Source organism: Chiloscyllium punctatum, chromosome 36 (genome assembly GCF_047496795.1).
Source record: "Chiloscyllium punctatum isolate Juve2018m chromosome 36, sChiPun1.3, whole genome shotgun sequence".
Lineage (NCBI taxonomy): Eukaryota > Metazoa > Chordata > Chondrichthyes > Orectolobiformes > Hemiscylliidae > Chiloscyllium > Chiloscyllium punctatum.
The window spans coordinates 28,060,138-28,077,970 of record NC_092774.1 but is presented as its reverse complement, the minus strand read 5'-3'; the positions used below and the strand labels follow the sequence as shown (position 1 = coordinate 28,077,970).

General features: G+C 46.1%; 1 non-coding gene across 1 annotated transcript; it reads left to right on the top strand.

The window, feature by feature from the left end:
• The first annotated feature begins 4,680 nt into the window (after window positions 1–4,680).
• Window positions 4,681–4,752, top strand: trnae-cuc (transfer RNA glutamic acid (anticodon CUC)). Its single transcript has one exon. It is a non-coding gene; the product is annotated as a tRNA-Glu (tRNA).
• The last annotated feature ends 13,081 nt before the right edge of the window (window positions 4,753–17,833 follow it).

Here is a 17,833-nt window from a genome sequence, read left to right as displayed (position 1 = left end):
CCACCCTGTTCCCTGGCCAACATCTCTGTCTCAGGCTTGCAGCAGTGTTCCAGCAAAGCTCAGCTCCAGATGGAAGAACAACGCCTCATATTCCACTTCAACACCCTACAGCCCTCCGGTCTTCAAGATCGAGTTCCATGACTTTAGGACCTGAAATCCCCCACGTCCTTGACCCCTACCACACACATACGAGCCCTTGTTATCACATAGTCTGCTACGACACACTACTTATTGTTAGCCACTAACGGTCTCCATTAACAGTTATTCACCCTCCCACACGGATCGTTATTCACTCCTTTGTCCCTCCTATTGTTCTCTCTCTGAGCTGGCGGGAAAGAGAGCAGCGTACACTGGAGACTCGGAGCCAGCTGAAACTTGCTCAGTGTGAAATACATTCCACTTTGCTCCAAGAATTGCAAGCAGCAAAGAGTTTCCAGAACATCTGCTTGTCATTCTGTCCCCGGGATGCGGTTTCTGACATGCGGATCGTCTTGTCATTCACGTCGGAACGGACTTGGCGAACTACTGCAGGGAAGGCACGAAACCACAAGGTATGCGTTTCAATGTTATCAGTTCATTGGCATCTCAGAGAAGTGGTTTTGCGATTCAGTTCATAGGAAACCGACGAAGAACAGGAGAAGACCACTCAGACCTCCAAAAGCACGTAATTTGAACGGTGTGAGTTTCGCGACAGTATCGGTATGATACTGGGCATGTAGACACTCAGGAAGTAGTTTGAAAGGCAAGATGCTGAACAGAGTACTCTCAGGGAAGATGGTTTCCCTTCTGGCTTATGCTCCCATCACGCACCGGCAGACATATCGCCGACAAGCAAATATTAACTCTGTCTAAATTGCCACATTCTGTTTTTACTCAGAAGCACAATTTACCTGCTCCTTCCTGAATATCCTTCCAGGCTCGAACATACCTTTCAGGTGAAGCAGCACTTTACCTGCACATTTTCCGCAACCTCGTCTACTGCATTCGCTCGTCTTCGTGACTTTAAATCTCTGCCGAATCACTATAGATCCTTTCAGGCATGGGAGCATTTTCACAGCATTATTTCCTGTTTCTAGGCTCCTACTGACTTGGAAAACTTCGGTTCTCCGAGGAGAGCTGGCCCAATTTTTCAATCTACCTTTATTGCTGACATTCCTCACACACCGCACCACTCACGTCAACCTGTTCAACGCGATCTCCAACCATTTCACTGCCCCATTCGTCGTCCAGGCAGCCCAACCTCGTTTCACGAAGGTGCTTTTTGAGAAAATTAATCGGGCATTTTTGCACAAATCAAGTTAAGAGACGCAGCCTCGTCTGGGATTTGAATCCCCGACCGCGCACAAGTCTGTACAGTTAAAGACTCTCTGGGAAAATTATGCCCCTAGACCAACAAGCCAAAGAACGGTTCATTCCTCATCCACCACACACCTCTTGAGCCAGTTGAGACTTGCTCAGTGTGAAATACATTTGACATTGCTCTCAGAATTGCAAGTGACGAAGAGTTTCCAGAACAGCTGCTTCTCATTCTGTCTCCCTGCTGCTGTTTGTCCCGTCCCCAGGAACCGGGCTCCCTCCACTGTTTCGAAGCTTTTCTCTGACACCCGAGTGGCCAGTGACAAGCATTGCCCTCCTCAACATAGGATACAGAGAACAGGAGACCCCTCAGAGGTTGTCAGCTCAACTGTGCACATTGGGCCAGTATATCATTGTGAAATATTTATGTCGAAGCTTTTTTGGGAAGCGGATGTGAAGGCAAGGTTCAGAACAGAGCGCCGTTATCCGGGAAAGCTGCTAAAGATGACGTTGAATGAACAGGAGAGAATGGTCTCTCTTTTGGGTTACCGTCCCAACACGCACACGTTGTGCCATTCTCCTGCATTGCTCGGCAGTTTTTCCAGATAAATATTCAGCTTTTCATCTGGCGTGTGGCAGGCACGTTTGAGAATGACGTCAGAAGATCTTCACTCCTGTCGTGTCATATGCTGTTGTGCCGACATATCGTCGATGTAAAAAATAAACTCTGTCTAAATTCCCACATTCTGTTTTTCGAACTGTGATTTCGCTCAGAATCACTAATTTTCAAAACTCGCAATATTCAAACTTTAACAAAGTGCTCATAGAAATGATTAGTGAACACCTGGAAGAAATTCTTCCAAACTTACCTGGGGAATTTCGCTTTGAGGGGACTTGAACTTTAAGTGGAAGGAAGGGAAGTTTGTCTCGAGGCTGTTTATTGTGGAGATGTGTTCTCCATGTAAACTGGTCGTAGTTGACCATCCCAGTGCTTCCCGATGCAGGGCTGTGTGACCCCCAGGGAGGTTTACTTGAAGCAACTGGAGTGAATCCAGAGAGGGAGCAGATTCTGCAAAGGTGCTCAAATACTTTCTATCTCCCTTTTAGGTATTTTCCTTGTGTATTCCCTCAGTTTGACACGTATGCAGTTTGCACCCTGGAAAATGATTGCTTTTTTCCTCATGTTCACAATTAAAAGTGTAGTTTCTCATGGAACTGAGCAGCATTGAAAGGATTGGCATATTGATATATATATATGTACACGTATTTAGTTTAAGATTAGATTAGATTTGAATGAAGTTTTCCTCTAAACACACCTGAGCCTATCTGGCTGCATGAGGGATTTCAGGTTTCTGTGTGCTGGGTATTATGTGATCACCAGGCATCTGGCAAACTACACAAACTGCCACCTATGTTATGTTCGTTAAAGTGTACTGACAATGACCACTTATTTTGTGATATTTTTTGCAGGAAGACATGCCGAAAGAAATCTGAAAACAAATGATACATCAACTTCTGACAGAGCCACTTGATTCATTGGGACTTGAATATCAGCAGCCATTCCAATCAAGAAGACATGGTTGCTTTTGTTTGCTTGAGAGATTTTGGACACTGGTGTGGCAGGAAGAATACTGAGACACCGAGTGAGGGAGATTCATTGCGCTGACTGTGAAAAGTGCTTCACACCATTTACTCAGCTTGGGGGAATCAAAGTCTCATCCCTGACGGTGGGGATAGACTATGTCCCCGTTCTGATTGTAATTTCAAACCCAGACCAACACAAGGAAAGCTCCCCCAATGGGGAAACTGTGGAAATGTGGGGACTGAGGGAAAGGATTCCCTTCCCCATCCGTGTTGGAAACCCAAAGACGTATTCACTGCGGGGAGAGGCCATTCACCTGCTCGGTGTGCAGGAAGGGCTTCAGTCGGATCAGCCATCTGGAGACGCACCAGTGGGTCCACAAGTGAGAGAAGCCATTCACGTGCCCCATGTACGGAAGGGGGTTCACTCAATCAGCTGCACTGCTGACCCACCAGTGGGTCCACACCGGAGAGAGGCCGTTCACCTGCTGTCAGTGCCGGAAGGGCTTCACCTGCTCCTCCCACCTGCGGAGGCACCAGCGCGTTCACGTGCCATCGCAGGGGGGATGGAAGGAGCGCTGGCCGAGCGCCGCTAACAACCCAGCTCTGGGGACTCTCAGGTTCGAATCCCGTGGCGGCAGATGGCAGAATTGGGATTCGGTCATTAATCTGGACTCCAGAAGCTAAGGATGAAACCATTTTTAGAGGGCAAAAACACGGCTGATTTATTCATGTCCTTTTCAGTGATGGAAACTGCCGTTGCAGGAAAGGATTCACTCAGTCGTCCCAGCTGCATGCTTTACCCGGCTGTACGAAGGATCCAGTTACAAAAGGACAACTCAACTAGCCAATAATAAAGAAAGTGTGGTGGGAGGAGTGGGGGTGAGCGTGTGCACTTTTATTTTAGAAAAGCTACTTTTTGTACGCCTTGTGATGTGGAGATCTGAAGCTGCAACAAAGTTGGGTCGCAGTGAAGGTTACCTGAACTTTCCGTCAGGCTTAAACTCTCATTGAAAGCTGGGAGATCCAACAGCTTCTCATTTCTTTCAGCCACCAGCACCGAGTTTCCAATGTCGTGTCTCAGAAGAAACAGTGAATGAGTAGATGGTATTGTTCGAAATTGTAAATTTTTTAGGACTGCAAGCTTATTGTTTCATTGGCATTGCAAAGTTTACTGGCAACAGAGGGAGGTGCGGGCTGTATTCACTGGAAACAAAGTTTTAAAATGACACAAACACCAGGGTATAGTCCAACAGGTTTATTTGGAAGCACTCGGTTTTGGAGCGCTGTTCCTTCATCAGGTTGCTGTTGAGTAGGATGGTAAGACACAGAATAAATATCAAGAGATTATAGTGTAAGTAATCTAAAAGAAATTGAGGTAAGGTGGGGGGAGGGGAAATGAGGAAACTGATGAAGTCCACATTGATGACCTGGGGTTGAATTTACTCCAAGCGGAAGATGAGACGTTCATCCTCCAGGCATCGGGTGGGGAGGGAGCGGCGATGGAGGAGGCCCAGGACCTGCATGTCCTCGGCAGAGTGGGAGGGGGTTTGAAATGTTGGGCCAGAGGGCGATGGGATTGATTGGTGCGGGTGTCCTGGAGATGTTCCCTCAAGCGCTGTGACTTGACTCTGCGAGGAGTCTCCAGTCTCCCCAATGTCGAGGAGACTGCATCAGGTGCAATGGATACAAGAAATGACATTGTTGGATACACAGGTGAAAGCCGACGACCGACCATGGCGCGGATTCCATTTCCGGGCAGGGAAGTAATTTTCAGTAGATCTATCAGGCGGCGCTTGTATCTCCCTGGTGGTCTAGTGGTTAGGATTCGGCGCTCTCACCGCCGCGGCCCGGGTTCGATTCCCGGTAAGGGAACCTGTTTTCAGGGGGTTTATAGGCTCCCCGTTCTTCTGAAATTCTCTGTACAGTTATTTGTTGATTTTCGTAGTTCCTGGGTGCTGCAGTGTGCCGTGGCTCGTTGAAATAGTGTCCTGATTCAGATATGTTTGTGTGTGTCGGGGTGATTGCTTCTGTAGTTAAGTTCTTGGTTCGAATGCATTGTTTTCCTGTAGACGCTGTTTTGAATTTACCATTGACTGTTCGCTCTACTGTGACATCTAGAAATGGCACTTTGTTGTTGTTCTCCTTTTTTGTGAATTTTATGCCAGTAAGGAGATTGTTGATGGTGTTGTAGGTTTCCTCTAATTTGTTTCCTTTTTTGATGACAAAAGTGTCATCGCTGTAGCGGACCCAAAGTTTGGGTTGGATCGTTGGAAGGGCTGTTTGTTCGAGTCTCTGCATTCTTGCTTCTGCTAGGAATCCTGATGCTGGAGGTTTCGTGCGTATTTCGTTGATTTGTTTGTAGGGCTTGTTATTGAATATGAAGTGGATGGTAAGGCACAGTTCCACGAGCTTGACAGTGCTATCTTTGCTGATGAAGTTGATGCTGCGTTTGTGTCTTTGGTTCTTCGAGTCGTGTCTTCAGTTTTCTTTGGCCACGTTGATGTTAATGGATGTGAACAGGACTGTTATGTCAAAGGACAACATTAATCCATCCTCTTCAATCTTAGTGTCTTTGGTGTTCAGGAATTCTTGGATGGAGTAAATGGAGTGGAGTGAATCTTCGACTCGGTGTTTTAGCCTTCAGTGGAGGCCTTTGACTCGTCTGTATATTGGTGTTCCTAGTAGTGAGACTATGGTCCAAGGGGGGCTCCTGGTTTGACGGGGAGGAGAACAACAACAAAGTGCCATTCCTTGATGTCACAGTAGAGCGAACAGTCAATGGGGAACTTCAAACTGGCATCTACAGAAAAACAACAGACCCAAACCAAATACTTAACTGCAGAAGCAATCATCCCAACACCCACAAACGAAGCTGCATCAGGAGATTATTTCAACGAGCCACTTCACACTGCAGCACAGAGAAACTACGAAGAGCACAAGAGAATTACATATATAGTGTATTTTTAAGGAGAACGGGTACCCAATAAACCCTCTCTGCCGATTTCTCATTGATATTTCAAGGTGACTCTCAAAAATTTGGTTTGACCCTCCATTCTTTCCTGTTTGTTTTTTATGGGTTTTGAAAGCTTTCGCAATCCTCTGACTGAGTATTGGAGTTGGAAGGTTGTGTTGTGGTTGTACAGGACACTTTTTAGACCACATTTGAAATATTGTGTACAATTCTAGTCTCCCTCCTATCAGACGGAATTTGTGAAATTTGAAATGGTTCCGAAGCACCAATGGGTCCACAGAGGGGAAGAGGCCCTTCTGCTGCCCTGAGTGTGGGAAGGCCTTCAGTGATTCCTCTGCCTTGCTGACACACCAGTTGGTCCACACCAGGGAAGGCTGTTCTCTGGCCCCAAGTGCGAGATGGCCTTCAGCAGTTCTTCCCACCTGCTGAAACACCAGTGGGTCCATATTGAGGAGAGGCCGTTCTTCTGCCCCGAGTGCAGGAAGGGCTTTGCTCTTTCTTCCGACCTGCTGCCCCATGGGTGGGTCCACATGGGGGAGAGGTCGTTCAGTTGCCGAAGTGCAGGAAGGCTTTCATCAATTCCTCAGCCCTGCTGATGTCCCAGTCCGTCCAAACCGGGGAGATGCCATTCTCCTGCCCGAGTGTGGGAAGGGCTTTACCCGCTCCTCCACACTGCTGAAGTACCAGCTGGTCCACACGGGGGGATGGGGGGTGGAGAGGGGAGGCCTTTCTGCTGCCCTGAGTGCGGGAAGTCCTTCAGCAATTCCTCCGCCCTGCTGAAGCACCAGTGTGTCCACACGGGGGAGAGGCCCTTCAGCTGGCCCCAGTGTGGGAAGAGGATCATGTTTTCCTGCAACTTGCGGAAGCACCAGCGGGGGCACCAACGCTCCCAGCAATCAGATCCCACCAGTGACGCTGCCTTCGGTCACCCCCCAGGACTGAATCTGGTGCCAGTTCTGACAGTGGGTGCAGTGGGAGAGTAGGTGGGCTGTTTTTGTTTTCTGATGGACTGCAATTGCCTGTCCCACCCCCTACAACTACAACCCCATGGTGGCTCAGGGTTAGCACTGCTGCCTCATGGCACCAGGAACCCAGGAATACTTCTACCCTTGGGGGTCTGTGTGCAATTTATGGAGGGTAGGAAAATGGATCTGAGTGGGTTACCCTTCGGAGAATCTGTGCAGATGTGTTTGGCTGAAGGACCTGTTTCCACACTGGAGGAGTTCAACCAACATATGAGCTTTGCTTTCATTGGAAACTGCTGCTCATTGAGCCAGGGACTGCACATTGCCAAATGAAATGATCCAGAGAAAAGTAAGACCGCAAGACCATCGGAGCAGAAGTGAGGCCATTCGGCCCATCGGGTCTACTCAGCAATACGTTAGTGACAAAAGTAGTGCAGATGAGATTAGCTACAGTGTGGAAACAGGCCATTTGTCCCAACAAGTCCACATCGACCCTCCGAAGAGTAACCCATCCAGACCCATTTCCCTCTGACTAATGTACCTAACTCTATGGGCAATTAAGCATGGCCAATCCACATGACCTGAACATCTTTGGACGATGGAAGAAAACAGGACCACCCAGAGAAAACCCACGCAGACACTGGGAGAATATGAAAACTCCTCACACACAGCCACCCAAGGCTGGAATCAAACCTGGGTCCCCGGCACGGTGAGCCTGCAGTGGTAAACACTGAGCCACTACATATTGCAACCCGAAGTAGGCAAGCAGGAGGTTGGGAGAATGCAGCAAGCCAGGCAGCACCAGGATGTGGAGAAGTCAGCGGTTTGGGAATTAACCCTTCTTCATGATTGAAACGTTGACTTCTCTGTGAGAAAAGATTTACAGGAATGTTGCTGGGGGTTGGAGGATTTGAGCGACAGGGAGAGGCTGAATAGGCTGGGACTGTTTTCACTGGACCATCAGAGGCAGAGGAGTGACCTAATAGAGGTTACAAAATCATGAGGGGCATGGACAGGTTAATAGACAAGGTATTTTCCCTGGGATGGGGGAGTCCAGAACTAGAGGGCATGGGTGTAGGGTGAGAGGCGAAATATATTAAAGGGACAACCTCTTCATGCAGAGGTTGGTACTTATATGAAAGGAGCTGCCACAGGATTTGGGTGAGGTGCTGTCAAATGGGACTAGATTAATTTAGGATATCAGGTCAGCATGGACAAGTTGGACGAAAGGGTCTCTTTCCATGCTGTATGTGACTCTGATACTAGTCCTGATCTAAGTTTAAAATAGAGTCCAAGTAACTTTGAATACTTCAATCTTGTTGAGCTCACCTCCTGAAAAGTTTCACATGAATCCCTCTGAGCGATACTGTTTAAACGTGCTGAGTTGCACAAAGTATCCCATCAAGTTCAACACAAACCCAGAGTTGAAGAAGTCAGAAGTCAGAACATCAAGGGGACCAAAACTGATCATAATATTCCAGGTGCAGCCTCATCAACGTCCTGTACAACGACAACATAACTATATCTATACTCAATTCCCGAACTGATGAAGGTTAGTGTGCCTAAACCTTTCTTCACTGCCTTGTGTATCGATGTAATCAGAGATATAGGACCGACTTTAAACTGAACCACAATCCTGCTTCTGGGAACACAGCGACTAATAGGGAAGGCAAAAGGGAGATTGACCTTTAAATGGAGTATAAATGTCGGGAGGTTATAGTGGAGGTTTTGATTGAAAGGGCTGTGAAGATTCAACCAGCTGACAGTGGATCTGAATCACATGTAGATCAGACCAGGTTCGGACAGCAGGAAACCAGATAAGTTTTTACAACAAACCACAACGAGGTCATCATTCGACTCTTAATTCCGGATTTATATTGAATTCAGATTCCACCATCTGCCGTGGCAGGTTTTGAACACAAGTCCCTAGAACATTACCTGGGTGAATAGTCTGGTGACAATAAAGTCGGCCATCACCTCCCCTAAACACATTGGCTTATTGTGTTCAGAGGTAACAAAGGAGCAAGAGGTTTTAGCAGCTGCTAAGTTGTTGATATTACACAATGGAACATCAGCACTCTCAGTAATGGCACATACTGAAGTCAGTGTCCTGTATCAGAGGGAAGGGCTCGGGAACCATAAGAAATAGGAACAGGAATATGCCATTCAGCCCCTTGAGCCTGCTTCTCCATTCAGTAGGATTCTGGGTGATCTGGCATTCCCCACATTCACTTTCCTGCCCTTTTCCTGCAACTGTTCATCCCCCGACTCTTCACAAATCTATCGTTCCTAGTTTTAATGTGACATGAAGGCTGTCAACAGAGTTACTGGGGTGGGGGTGTGGCGGGGGGGGGCGGGGGACGGGGGGACGGGGGCTCAGGTCGAACTTGGGGACTAAAATAATGGCTTCACACTTCACAATATTTAACTAAGGGAATGTTTATGGTTGTCCAATGCTGGAAATTGGGCAGGCATTCAGATGAGATTATTGGAAAATCATGAATGACAGATGAGTCGGGAGAGAAGTGGTGTTCAGGCACAGTTGGATATCATCAGTATAGATGCCAACACCAGCAGCTACGGTAAAACAAATAAGAACGGAAGACGCTAAAATCATACCCTCCCAGAGGATAGAGTGATGCTGGAGAGGGTCAGTACTATCATTAACCCTGATCAAGGTTGTCCGCAGGTCGACGAGGGAATGTTCATCCCTGTCACCTTTACAAGGGATGTCAAATATGACCTTGATATGAACTGTTTCAGGGGTAGAAACCAGACTCGAGGGCCTTTATCACAGAATTCTGGAAAAGATGGGAATGGCTAATTCAACAATGTTACATCCAAACCTACACTTCTATTCATGCGATAACAATATAAGTGTTTTGGTTTTTATTTCGAAGATTCTCAGCAACACTGAGTAAGAAGCAACAAAATTAACACAAGAAATACTGCAATTGCAACAATGTGCCTGCTCCCAATAGGGGGCCATCGGTGTGAAATTAACTGTCTACAAGGGGCAATATTGGAAAGGAATTACCCAGTTCATAGCTATAAGAGGGGAGACACAGACTGCTTGAAACAAACATATAATGGGTGGGAGTAGGCCACTCGGCACTTCGAGCCTGCTGCAACATTCAATAAGATCATGGCTGATCTGAATTCAACCTCAACTATACATTCCATCACATCCCCGACAATCTTTCATCCACTTGGTTATCAAGAACCTATCTACCTCTGCCTTAAAGATTTTGAATCCACTGCCTTTTGAAGAAGACACACAACCCTCAGAAAGAAAATCAATCATCCTCAGTTTTGTCTTCTACATTTAAAATATGACCCTGTACTTTCAGATATTAAGATAGGGACACATGCCGCATTCAAATAATACCTGTGGTACAGTTAACTATCTCAAAGTGCTTCACATGAACATTATGAGAATTCCTTTAAAAATCACAAGACCGGAGCACAGATGAGACAGGTGACCAAATACTTGGTCAAAGGGACAAGTTTAGGGCAATCTTTTAAACAGGTTCAATTTCCCAAACATCAGAGGACAAAGACGTGAACAACAAACACAAAATAGCAAAGAATGGGAAACAACAGTGTAGTCATAACGTCACAGGATGAGTAATCCAGGGAACATGAGTTCAAATCCCACTACAGCAAGAGGTAAGATGTGAATAATTCAAATCATAAATGGGGAACACAAAGTAAGTCTCAGTATGGTATCGATGGCACTGACGTCAATTGTCCTAAAAACCCATTTTCACCAATGTCCTTTCAGGAGGGAAACTGCCATCCTTGCATGGTCAGTCTAACATGTGACTCCAGACCTACAGCAATGTGGTTGACTCTTAAACTGCCCTCTGAATTGGCACAAGCAAGACACCTTGCACTTAGGGTTGGATAACAAATATCAAGCTTGTGAAAGTGTCATAACAGAAATTGCTGGAGAAACTCAGCCAGTCTGGCAACACTGGTGGAGAGAGAGAGAAAGACACAAAGACAATATCCTAGCTTGAGTCCAGAACAGTTTTGAAGAAGGGTCACAGCACTTGAAATGCTTCTCTATCGACATGTGCTGCCAGTCCTATTCAGTTTCTCCAGCATTTGACGCATTTTTCTGTTTCAGATCTCTATCATCTGCAGTTCTTCATTACACTGACTTAGGGAAGCTCAAATCCCATAAAAGGGTCGAGCAGAAGGGCTGGAATTACTCAGCAAGTCTGGCACCAGTTATGGAGATAAAAAGAGTTCGTCCTTCGGGTCATTGAATGATCTTACATCAGGGACAAACTTTTGGGGAAGCTGCAAGAGTAAAAGGCACTGGTGTAACTTCAACATCTGGGAGAACTCTCTCAGCCTTGGAGGTCAGGCTGACTCAGCATTCTGGTCCTGTTCATTACCAGTTAACTTCTCAATTTGTTGTTCTTGTTATATTTCTACATGGTTGACACATTCCTTTGTTTTAAAATGAAATTATAAACAGACAAGAATTTTCCATGTAAGTCATCATACATTAGAGGGTTTGGAACGTGAATGTAAACTTTTAAACAGAAAGTATTTATTCATGCATGGGGTGTGGGCATCGCTGGCAATGCCAGCATTTATACCCATCCTTAACCACCCTGTGGTTGGTTGGAAAAGTGCATGAAGGTGTCTGAGATTGTCTTGATCAGCACAGCAATCTCAAAGATGGGCGTGCTCAGGTTCAAGTACCCTCCACTCCCACAGCCAAGTCTGCATTCACTTCAATTATAGATGCCATCTAAACCTCCCAGCACAAGGACAGCATGGGATGACAATCAGAATAAAGCTTCCTCTACTCTTCAATTGCAAGTGAAGCTACCTCAACGCTGTCCCCAACAAACACTGCCAAGACAGAGACTGCATTGGGTTAGATACAGAGTAAAACTTCCTCTACACTTCCCCATTCATACAGTCCCAGGGGAAGGACAGCAAAGGGTTAAATAAACAGTCGAGCTTCTTCCAATCTGACTGACACTTAGTCCGTTCTATACCAATCCTCAAGGAAAATTCAGAACTGAGACTATTATCTGGTGCTGAATTCACACATCCTCATGGGAATGACAACAACAGAAAATCATGTCGTGACACACAGATAAAACACACACAATGTACAACAAAACTAGACTGTTATTGGGATCAAAGACATTTAAATGACAGGAGACATAGTCCCTGCAGTGATCCAAATGCGAGCTGAACAAATTTCACACTTGAACAATATTCTCTGGGAATGCAATGTCCACCTCACTGCTGTCTATTCAGTTCCTCTGCTCTCGTTCAGGGCTGAGTTGCGGCTGACCACATTGTGGCGTGGGGGTCAAGAGGTTGGACACTTAAGGTCAACTTGGATTGAGGGCATCCTTTGTCATGCCAGTGAGGTCGAGGGTCGCTCATTTACTCAACTTATAATCGGGGAAAAGGGGATGTCAGGCTAGGCTTGTATCAGTTGGAGTTCAGAAGAAACAGATGATCCGATGGAGCTGTATAACATCTGGAGAGGACTTAATGTAAATGTAATGTCAACTCAATTCTAGCCAGAGACTAGTCTCTCATTTAAGATAGGAAAGTTTTGTTTTTCTCACAAGTGTTCTCGAGTCTTTGAAATTCACTTCTTTCGAGAGCAGCATGTGGTGGTGGGTAACGAACTGGTTCTGGGTTGGACGGTCAGTCAATGTTGACTCGATGGGCTGAATGGCCTACTTGCTCGCAATTGGCCTATATCAATCAATAGTATGCACTTGCTTTATGGTTACCAACATCAAATTACATGAGTGGTTTTGGTTATTTCATCTCTTATTATCGTATTCAACCAACTACAGCATCTAGAAACTTGCTTAATTACAATATCCAATATCTGCTGAGTACTTTTTCTGTTTGTCACGACCAATATCTTGAACTCTGACGTGTGACCTCTTCATTACTGTCAAAGTTCCTGATTTATCCCGATATTGTCATGGTTTTACTTTGTCGAATGTCTTCCTGGCATTTGCAGTTAAGACCCTATATTCTGCCCTTGTCAACATTTTCCCTTACAATTCTCTACTAAGGATTTCATGAAAAACCTCAGAGTGTGGTGAGACTGTGGAACTCACTACCATAGTGAATAGTTGGGGTGGAAGACACTGCAACTAAGGGTAAGTAACCCAATACAAATGAATGTCACTGTCACCAGATTCACAACACAGTGAAATTTAAACATGCAATGTCCCTCAATTTCTCAACTGTCCCGAACCAGACTTGATGAAGAACAGATTTGCACATCAACATTATAATTTAAACAACAACCAAATTATAAATATGGCAAATTTTCTAGGGCAAAGTTAAAGAAGATAATCTAATTAATAGCAATGATTTAAACCCTTTGATCAAGCCCCCCACCATCTCAGAGACAGAGACTTAAGCGGAAAATTAAGAAAGAATTTTTTTTAAAACTTACCAATTCAAGCAAACAGTTTCCAACAATGGATTGCCAAGCCTTTGTGCAATCTTTGGACTATGACTGTTTCACAGACACGTAACTGTAAATCTAATTTAAAAGTCACTGCTGAATGTGAATAGACACCCCAGTATTCAGCCATTTCTTACAGGCTGGGACTCATTCCCAGAAAGAGCCAACAATTCTTTAACTGGACAGCTCTTGGTCTCAACGAGCAGCAGTGCCCAATGGAAGCAAAGTTGCAGGGATGGGGGAGCACGACGGCATAAAACAAAAAAAAAACCGACCGACTCTCCCACTATAAGCACTGTCAGAATGTGCAGGGGTTCAGTCCTTTCAGTGACCCACAGCAGCTTCACCAGCAGAATCAGATTGTTGGGAGCACTGGTGTGCCCGCTGGTGCTTCTGCAAGGTGCAGAATGATGAGAACCTCCGCTTCCACTCGGGGCAGGTGAACGGACTCTCCCCGGTATGGCCCCACCTGTGCCTCAGCAGGTGGGAGGAATTGCTGAAGGCCTTCCCGCACTCTGGGCAGGGGAAGGGCCTCTCCCCCGTATGGACCCGAAGGTGGGATGCCTGGGTAAATCCCTTCCCGCATTTGAGGCAGGAGAACGGGCTCTCCCCGGTGTGGACCCGCTGGTGCCTCAGCAGGGCAGAGGTATCATTGAAGGCCTTCCCGTACTTGGAGCAGCTGAAGGACTTCTCTAATATGTGGACCCGGTGGTGGGTCAGGAGGACGGAGGAATAGCTGAAGGCCTTCCCGCATTCGGGGCAGGAGCATGGCCTCTCGCCTGTGTGGTCCCCCTGGTGCCTCTGCAGTGCAGAGGAATTGCTGAAGGTCTTCCCGCACTCAGGGCAGGAGAACAGTCTCACCCCGGTGTGACTGCGCCCATGAGTCTCCAGGTCAGGTGGGAAACTGATGCCTTTCCCACAGTTGCCACATTTTCATGGTTTCTCCACGGGACGGGATTCCTTGGCTTTCTCCATGACCGAAGCTTCAGCTGCACACAAACGCGTGTACAGCACCTCCCTGCCGTGAATTCCTTTTCCCAGTCTGTTTATCTTTTACTGGCTCCTGCAACAGTCGGGTCTCTCTTCCAGTCTCACTGATGCTGAAAACGTACTGAAAGAGGAACCAAAAAGCTGGGTTCCTTCTCACAGAATCAAAGTCGAAAATTGTTATAGTCCCGATGGATTCAGTGACTGCCAGACATTGACGTGAAATTGAGGGCTGCAAATGCTGGAGAGGCAGAGTCAAAGCACAGCAGATCAGGCAGCATCTGAGGAGCAGAAGAGTCAATGTTTCAGGCAACGCTCTTCATCTATTGATATTGAAACGTCCGTCTTCAGATCTTCAAATAATCCATAAAAAGAGATGACAAAAGACATTACTGTCAGTCCAGGTTAGAAATTCCAAACAAGCAATTCTACTTTCCGCAGAACATTCTTTTCTTTTCCCACAAAATTGAAAGCACCATCCCACCCCCTCTCACCCCTCTATTCTCACTCCGCTCAAACTAATCCTCCCGATGGTACTGATTCAGGATCTTACAGAGACCGAAAAGTGAAAACATCAAGACAGACACCTTAGAATTTTGGATACTTCCACCTGAAAGTTAGTATCTTTCACGACATCTAGGAGTGAGTAAGTCTGATTTTGGGAAGCAAAAAAAAGTGTTAACTCAGGATGAACCTTCAATGCAGCTTCTTGAGAAACAACCAGACACGAAATGGTTAACATCTGGGGAGGTGGAAGTGGGGAGATGGAGGAAATGAGATATCAAGGCATTGACACCGACACCAGACAGAAACTGAACATACAGGCATGGCAAACATTACGGGCAAGCCAGAGTCACAGAGATACACTGCACAGAGACAGGTCCTTCAGTCCAACTCATCCGTGCCGACCAGATAGCCTAAATTAATCTCGTCTCATTTACCAGCACTTGGCCCATATCCCTCTGAATTCTTCTTATTCATATACCCATCGAGATGCCTTTTAAATGTTATAATTGGACCTACATCCACCACTTCCTCCGGCAGATCATTCCTTACACTTGCCTCCCTCACCTCAAACATATTATCCTCCTGTTCTAGAGTTCTCCCATCCCAGGGAAATGACCTTGTCTATTTACCCTGTCTATGCCTCTCATGATTCTATAAACGTCTGTAAGATCACCCCTCAGCCTCTGGTATACCGGGGAAAACAGCTCAAGCAATGCACTGCGTTTCCTTTTAGCTTCACACTCACAGAACCTTACTCCCGTGTAAAACATTGTTTCCCTCCCCCACACTGTCCATGGGAACAGCCAAGAGTGCTGAGACTCTGGAGTTGGGGGAATGCCACGTAGAATTCCTGCAATGTGGAAACACGCCATTCAGCCCAACAAGTCCACATCGACCATCCAAAGCGTAACCCATGTGGACACATTCCCCTATCCCATTCCACTACACTTACTGCACACTATGGACCCATTTAGTATGGCCACTTCTCCCGAAACTGAACACCTTTAGATGTTGGGTGGAAATCAGAGCACCCGGAGGAAACCCAGCAGACACGGCAGGGAGAATGTGCAAACTCCACACAGAGAGTCGCCCCAAGGCTGGAATCGAAAGTGGATCCCTGGCGCTGGAAGGCATCAGTGCGAACCGCTGATCCATCGTGCTGCCCATGTGTGCAGAAAGAGGTGGGGGCTGGGAACTTTGTTAATTGTACTACGCAGTGGATTGTAGAGCAAGGTTAAATCTCACGGGATCCAGGGAGAGCTAACCAACTGGGCGCAAAATTTAGATGCGCGTTGTTGTGGATGCTGGAATCCTTCCTGAAAACATCAAATGCTGGAGATCACAGTGGGTCAGGCAGCGCTGTGCTACTCTATGACTGGATAGTGTGGACGTGGAGATGATGTTTCCACTAGGAGAAGGGTTGAGGATGCCAAGTCATTGAGGGCATTTAAGACAGAGATAGGTTCTTGATTAGTAAGGGGTCAAGGGTTATGAGGAGAGGGCAGCAGAATGGGATAGAGAAACATATCAGCCATGATCGACTGGTGGTACAGACTCGATGGGCCAAATGGCCTCATCCTGCTCCTGTGTATTGTGGTCTTAAAGCTGGGCAGGTGACTTAAGGGGTTCTCACAAACTATTTCAGAATCCTGAAGAGGGGTTGTTGGACTCGAAACTTTAACTCTGCTTTCTCTCCACAGATGCTTCCAGTCCTGCTGAGCTTTTCCAGTGTTCTCAGTTTTTGTTTCAGATTTCCAGCATCCACAGTTCTGTGTCTTATTTATCAAATTCATTTCTTGCCCTTCCCAAGTGTCTGGAACTTCATCTCCCTGATCTACAAACTGTTCACTTACCCTAGAAATGACCAAACCTCCTAATCAAAGTAGATCCCTTTGTTGCAAAATGATTGTTCAATTCTGTGACCAAAATTATTGCATTCGTAATTACTTACACCAGGGACTCACAATATCTCAGGCCAGAACACAGCTAGATTGTTTCAGACAGTACATTTATGTGATTTGATACAATTCCCTATTCCCGACATTACCAGCGTGTTGCAGGGAATAGAGGGTTTGAGTAAAGAAGAAGCTGGGACATTTTTCCAATGGAGCCGAGGAAGTTGACAGTTAACCTTTCAGAAATTTTTAAAATCAGAAGGGGTATAGATAAGGTGTCATTCCCAGGAGGCTCAGAATATTTTATTGCTCCAGAAGGTGTAAAAGGGGGTCAAAGCTTCAACAGAAATCGAGCAGAGCTGAGAACAGACAACATTTAACTCTGTGGGAACAGGGAGATTAGAGGACAGAGAAATCAGGACCTGAAATCCAAGCTGACACCAGACTACCATGCTATCAGTGCTTTGATTAGCAGTGCCCACCCTCTACCTTTACTGAGCCTCTCACTCGACTTGAATGCCACGTATCCCCTCGATATTCCGGATCCAATCCTTGTCATTCTGAAGCCATATCTCTGTAAGGAGTCTCAGATCATAATTATTCTCTTCAACGTGTGCAGTCAATTAATTCGCTTTTGTTGCAATGCAGCACACATTCACATACTGAGCTTTTAGTCTTATTTTTTGTGATGGTTAGAATCCAGTTTTGATTGCTAGTACATTTATTCTCCTTGTCCCTTTCTATCATTCTCTGGTGTTTGGTTTCCACATCACTACATTGCTCACTGGCCTTGATTTGGATAGGCTGTGGTAAATTGCCCAGTGTCCAGGGATGTGCAGGTTAGGTGGGTTGGCCATGGGAAAAGCAGGGTTATCGTTTCAAAGGAATAGAGGGAGTAGGCCATTTGGCCCATCGACCCTGCTCCGCCATTCATTAAAATCATGGCGGATCGATCAATCGTCTCAGGTCCTCCTAATTGCATTATCCCAACTTTCCTTAATTCCCCGACCACGCAAAAAACCCATCCAACAGTGTCTTAATGAAGCTGCCTCTACTGCTTCCTTGAGCACAGAATTCCATTAATTTACCATTAACTATATTGGTCCTGCCCTGAGTTGCCTCATCAAAATGCAACAGCTCATACTTGTCTAAA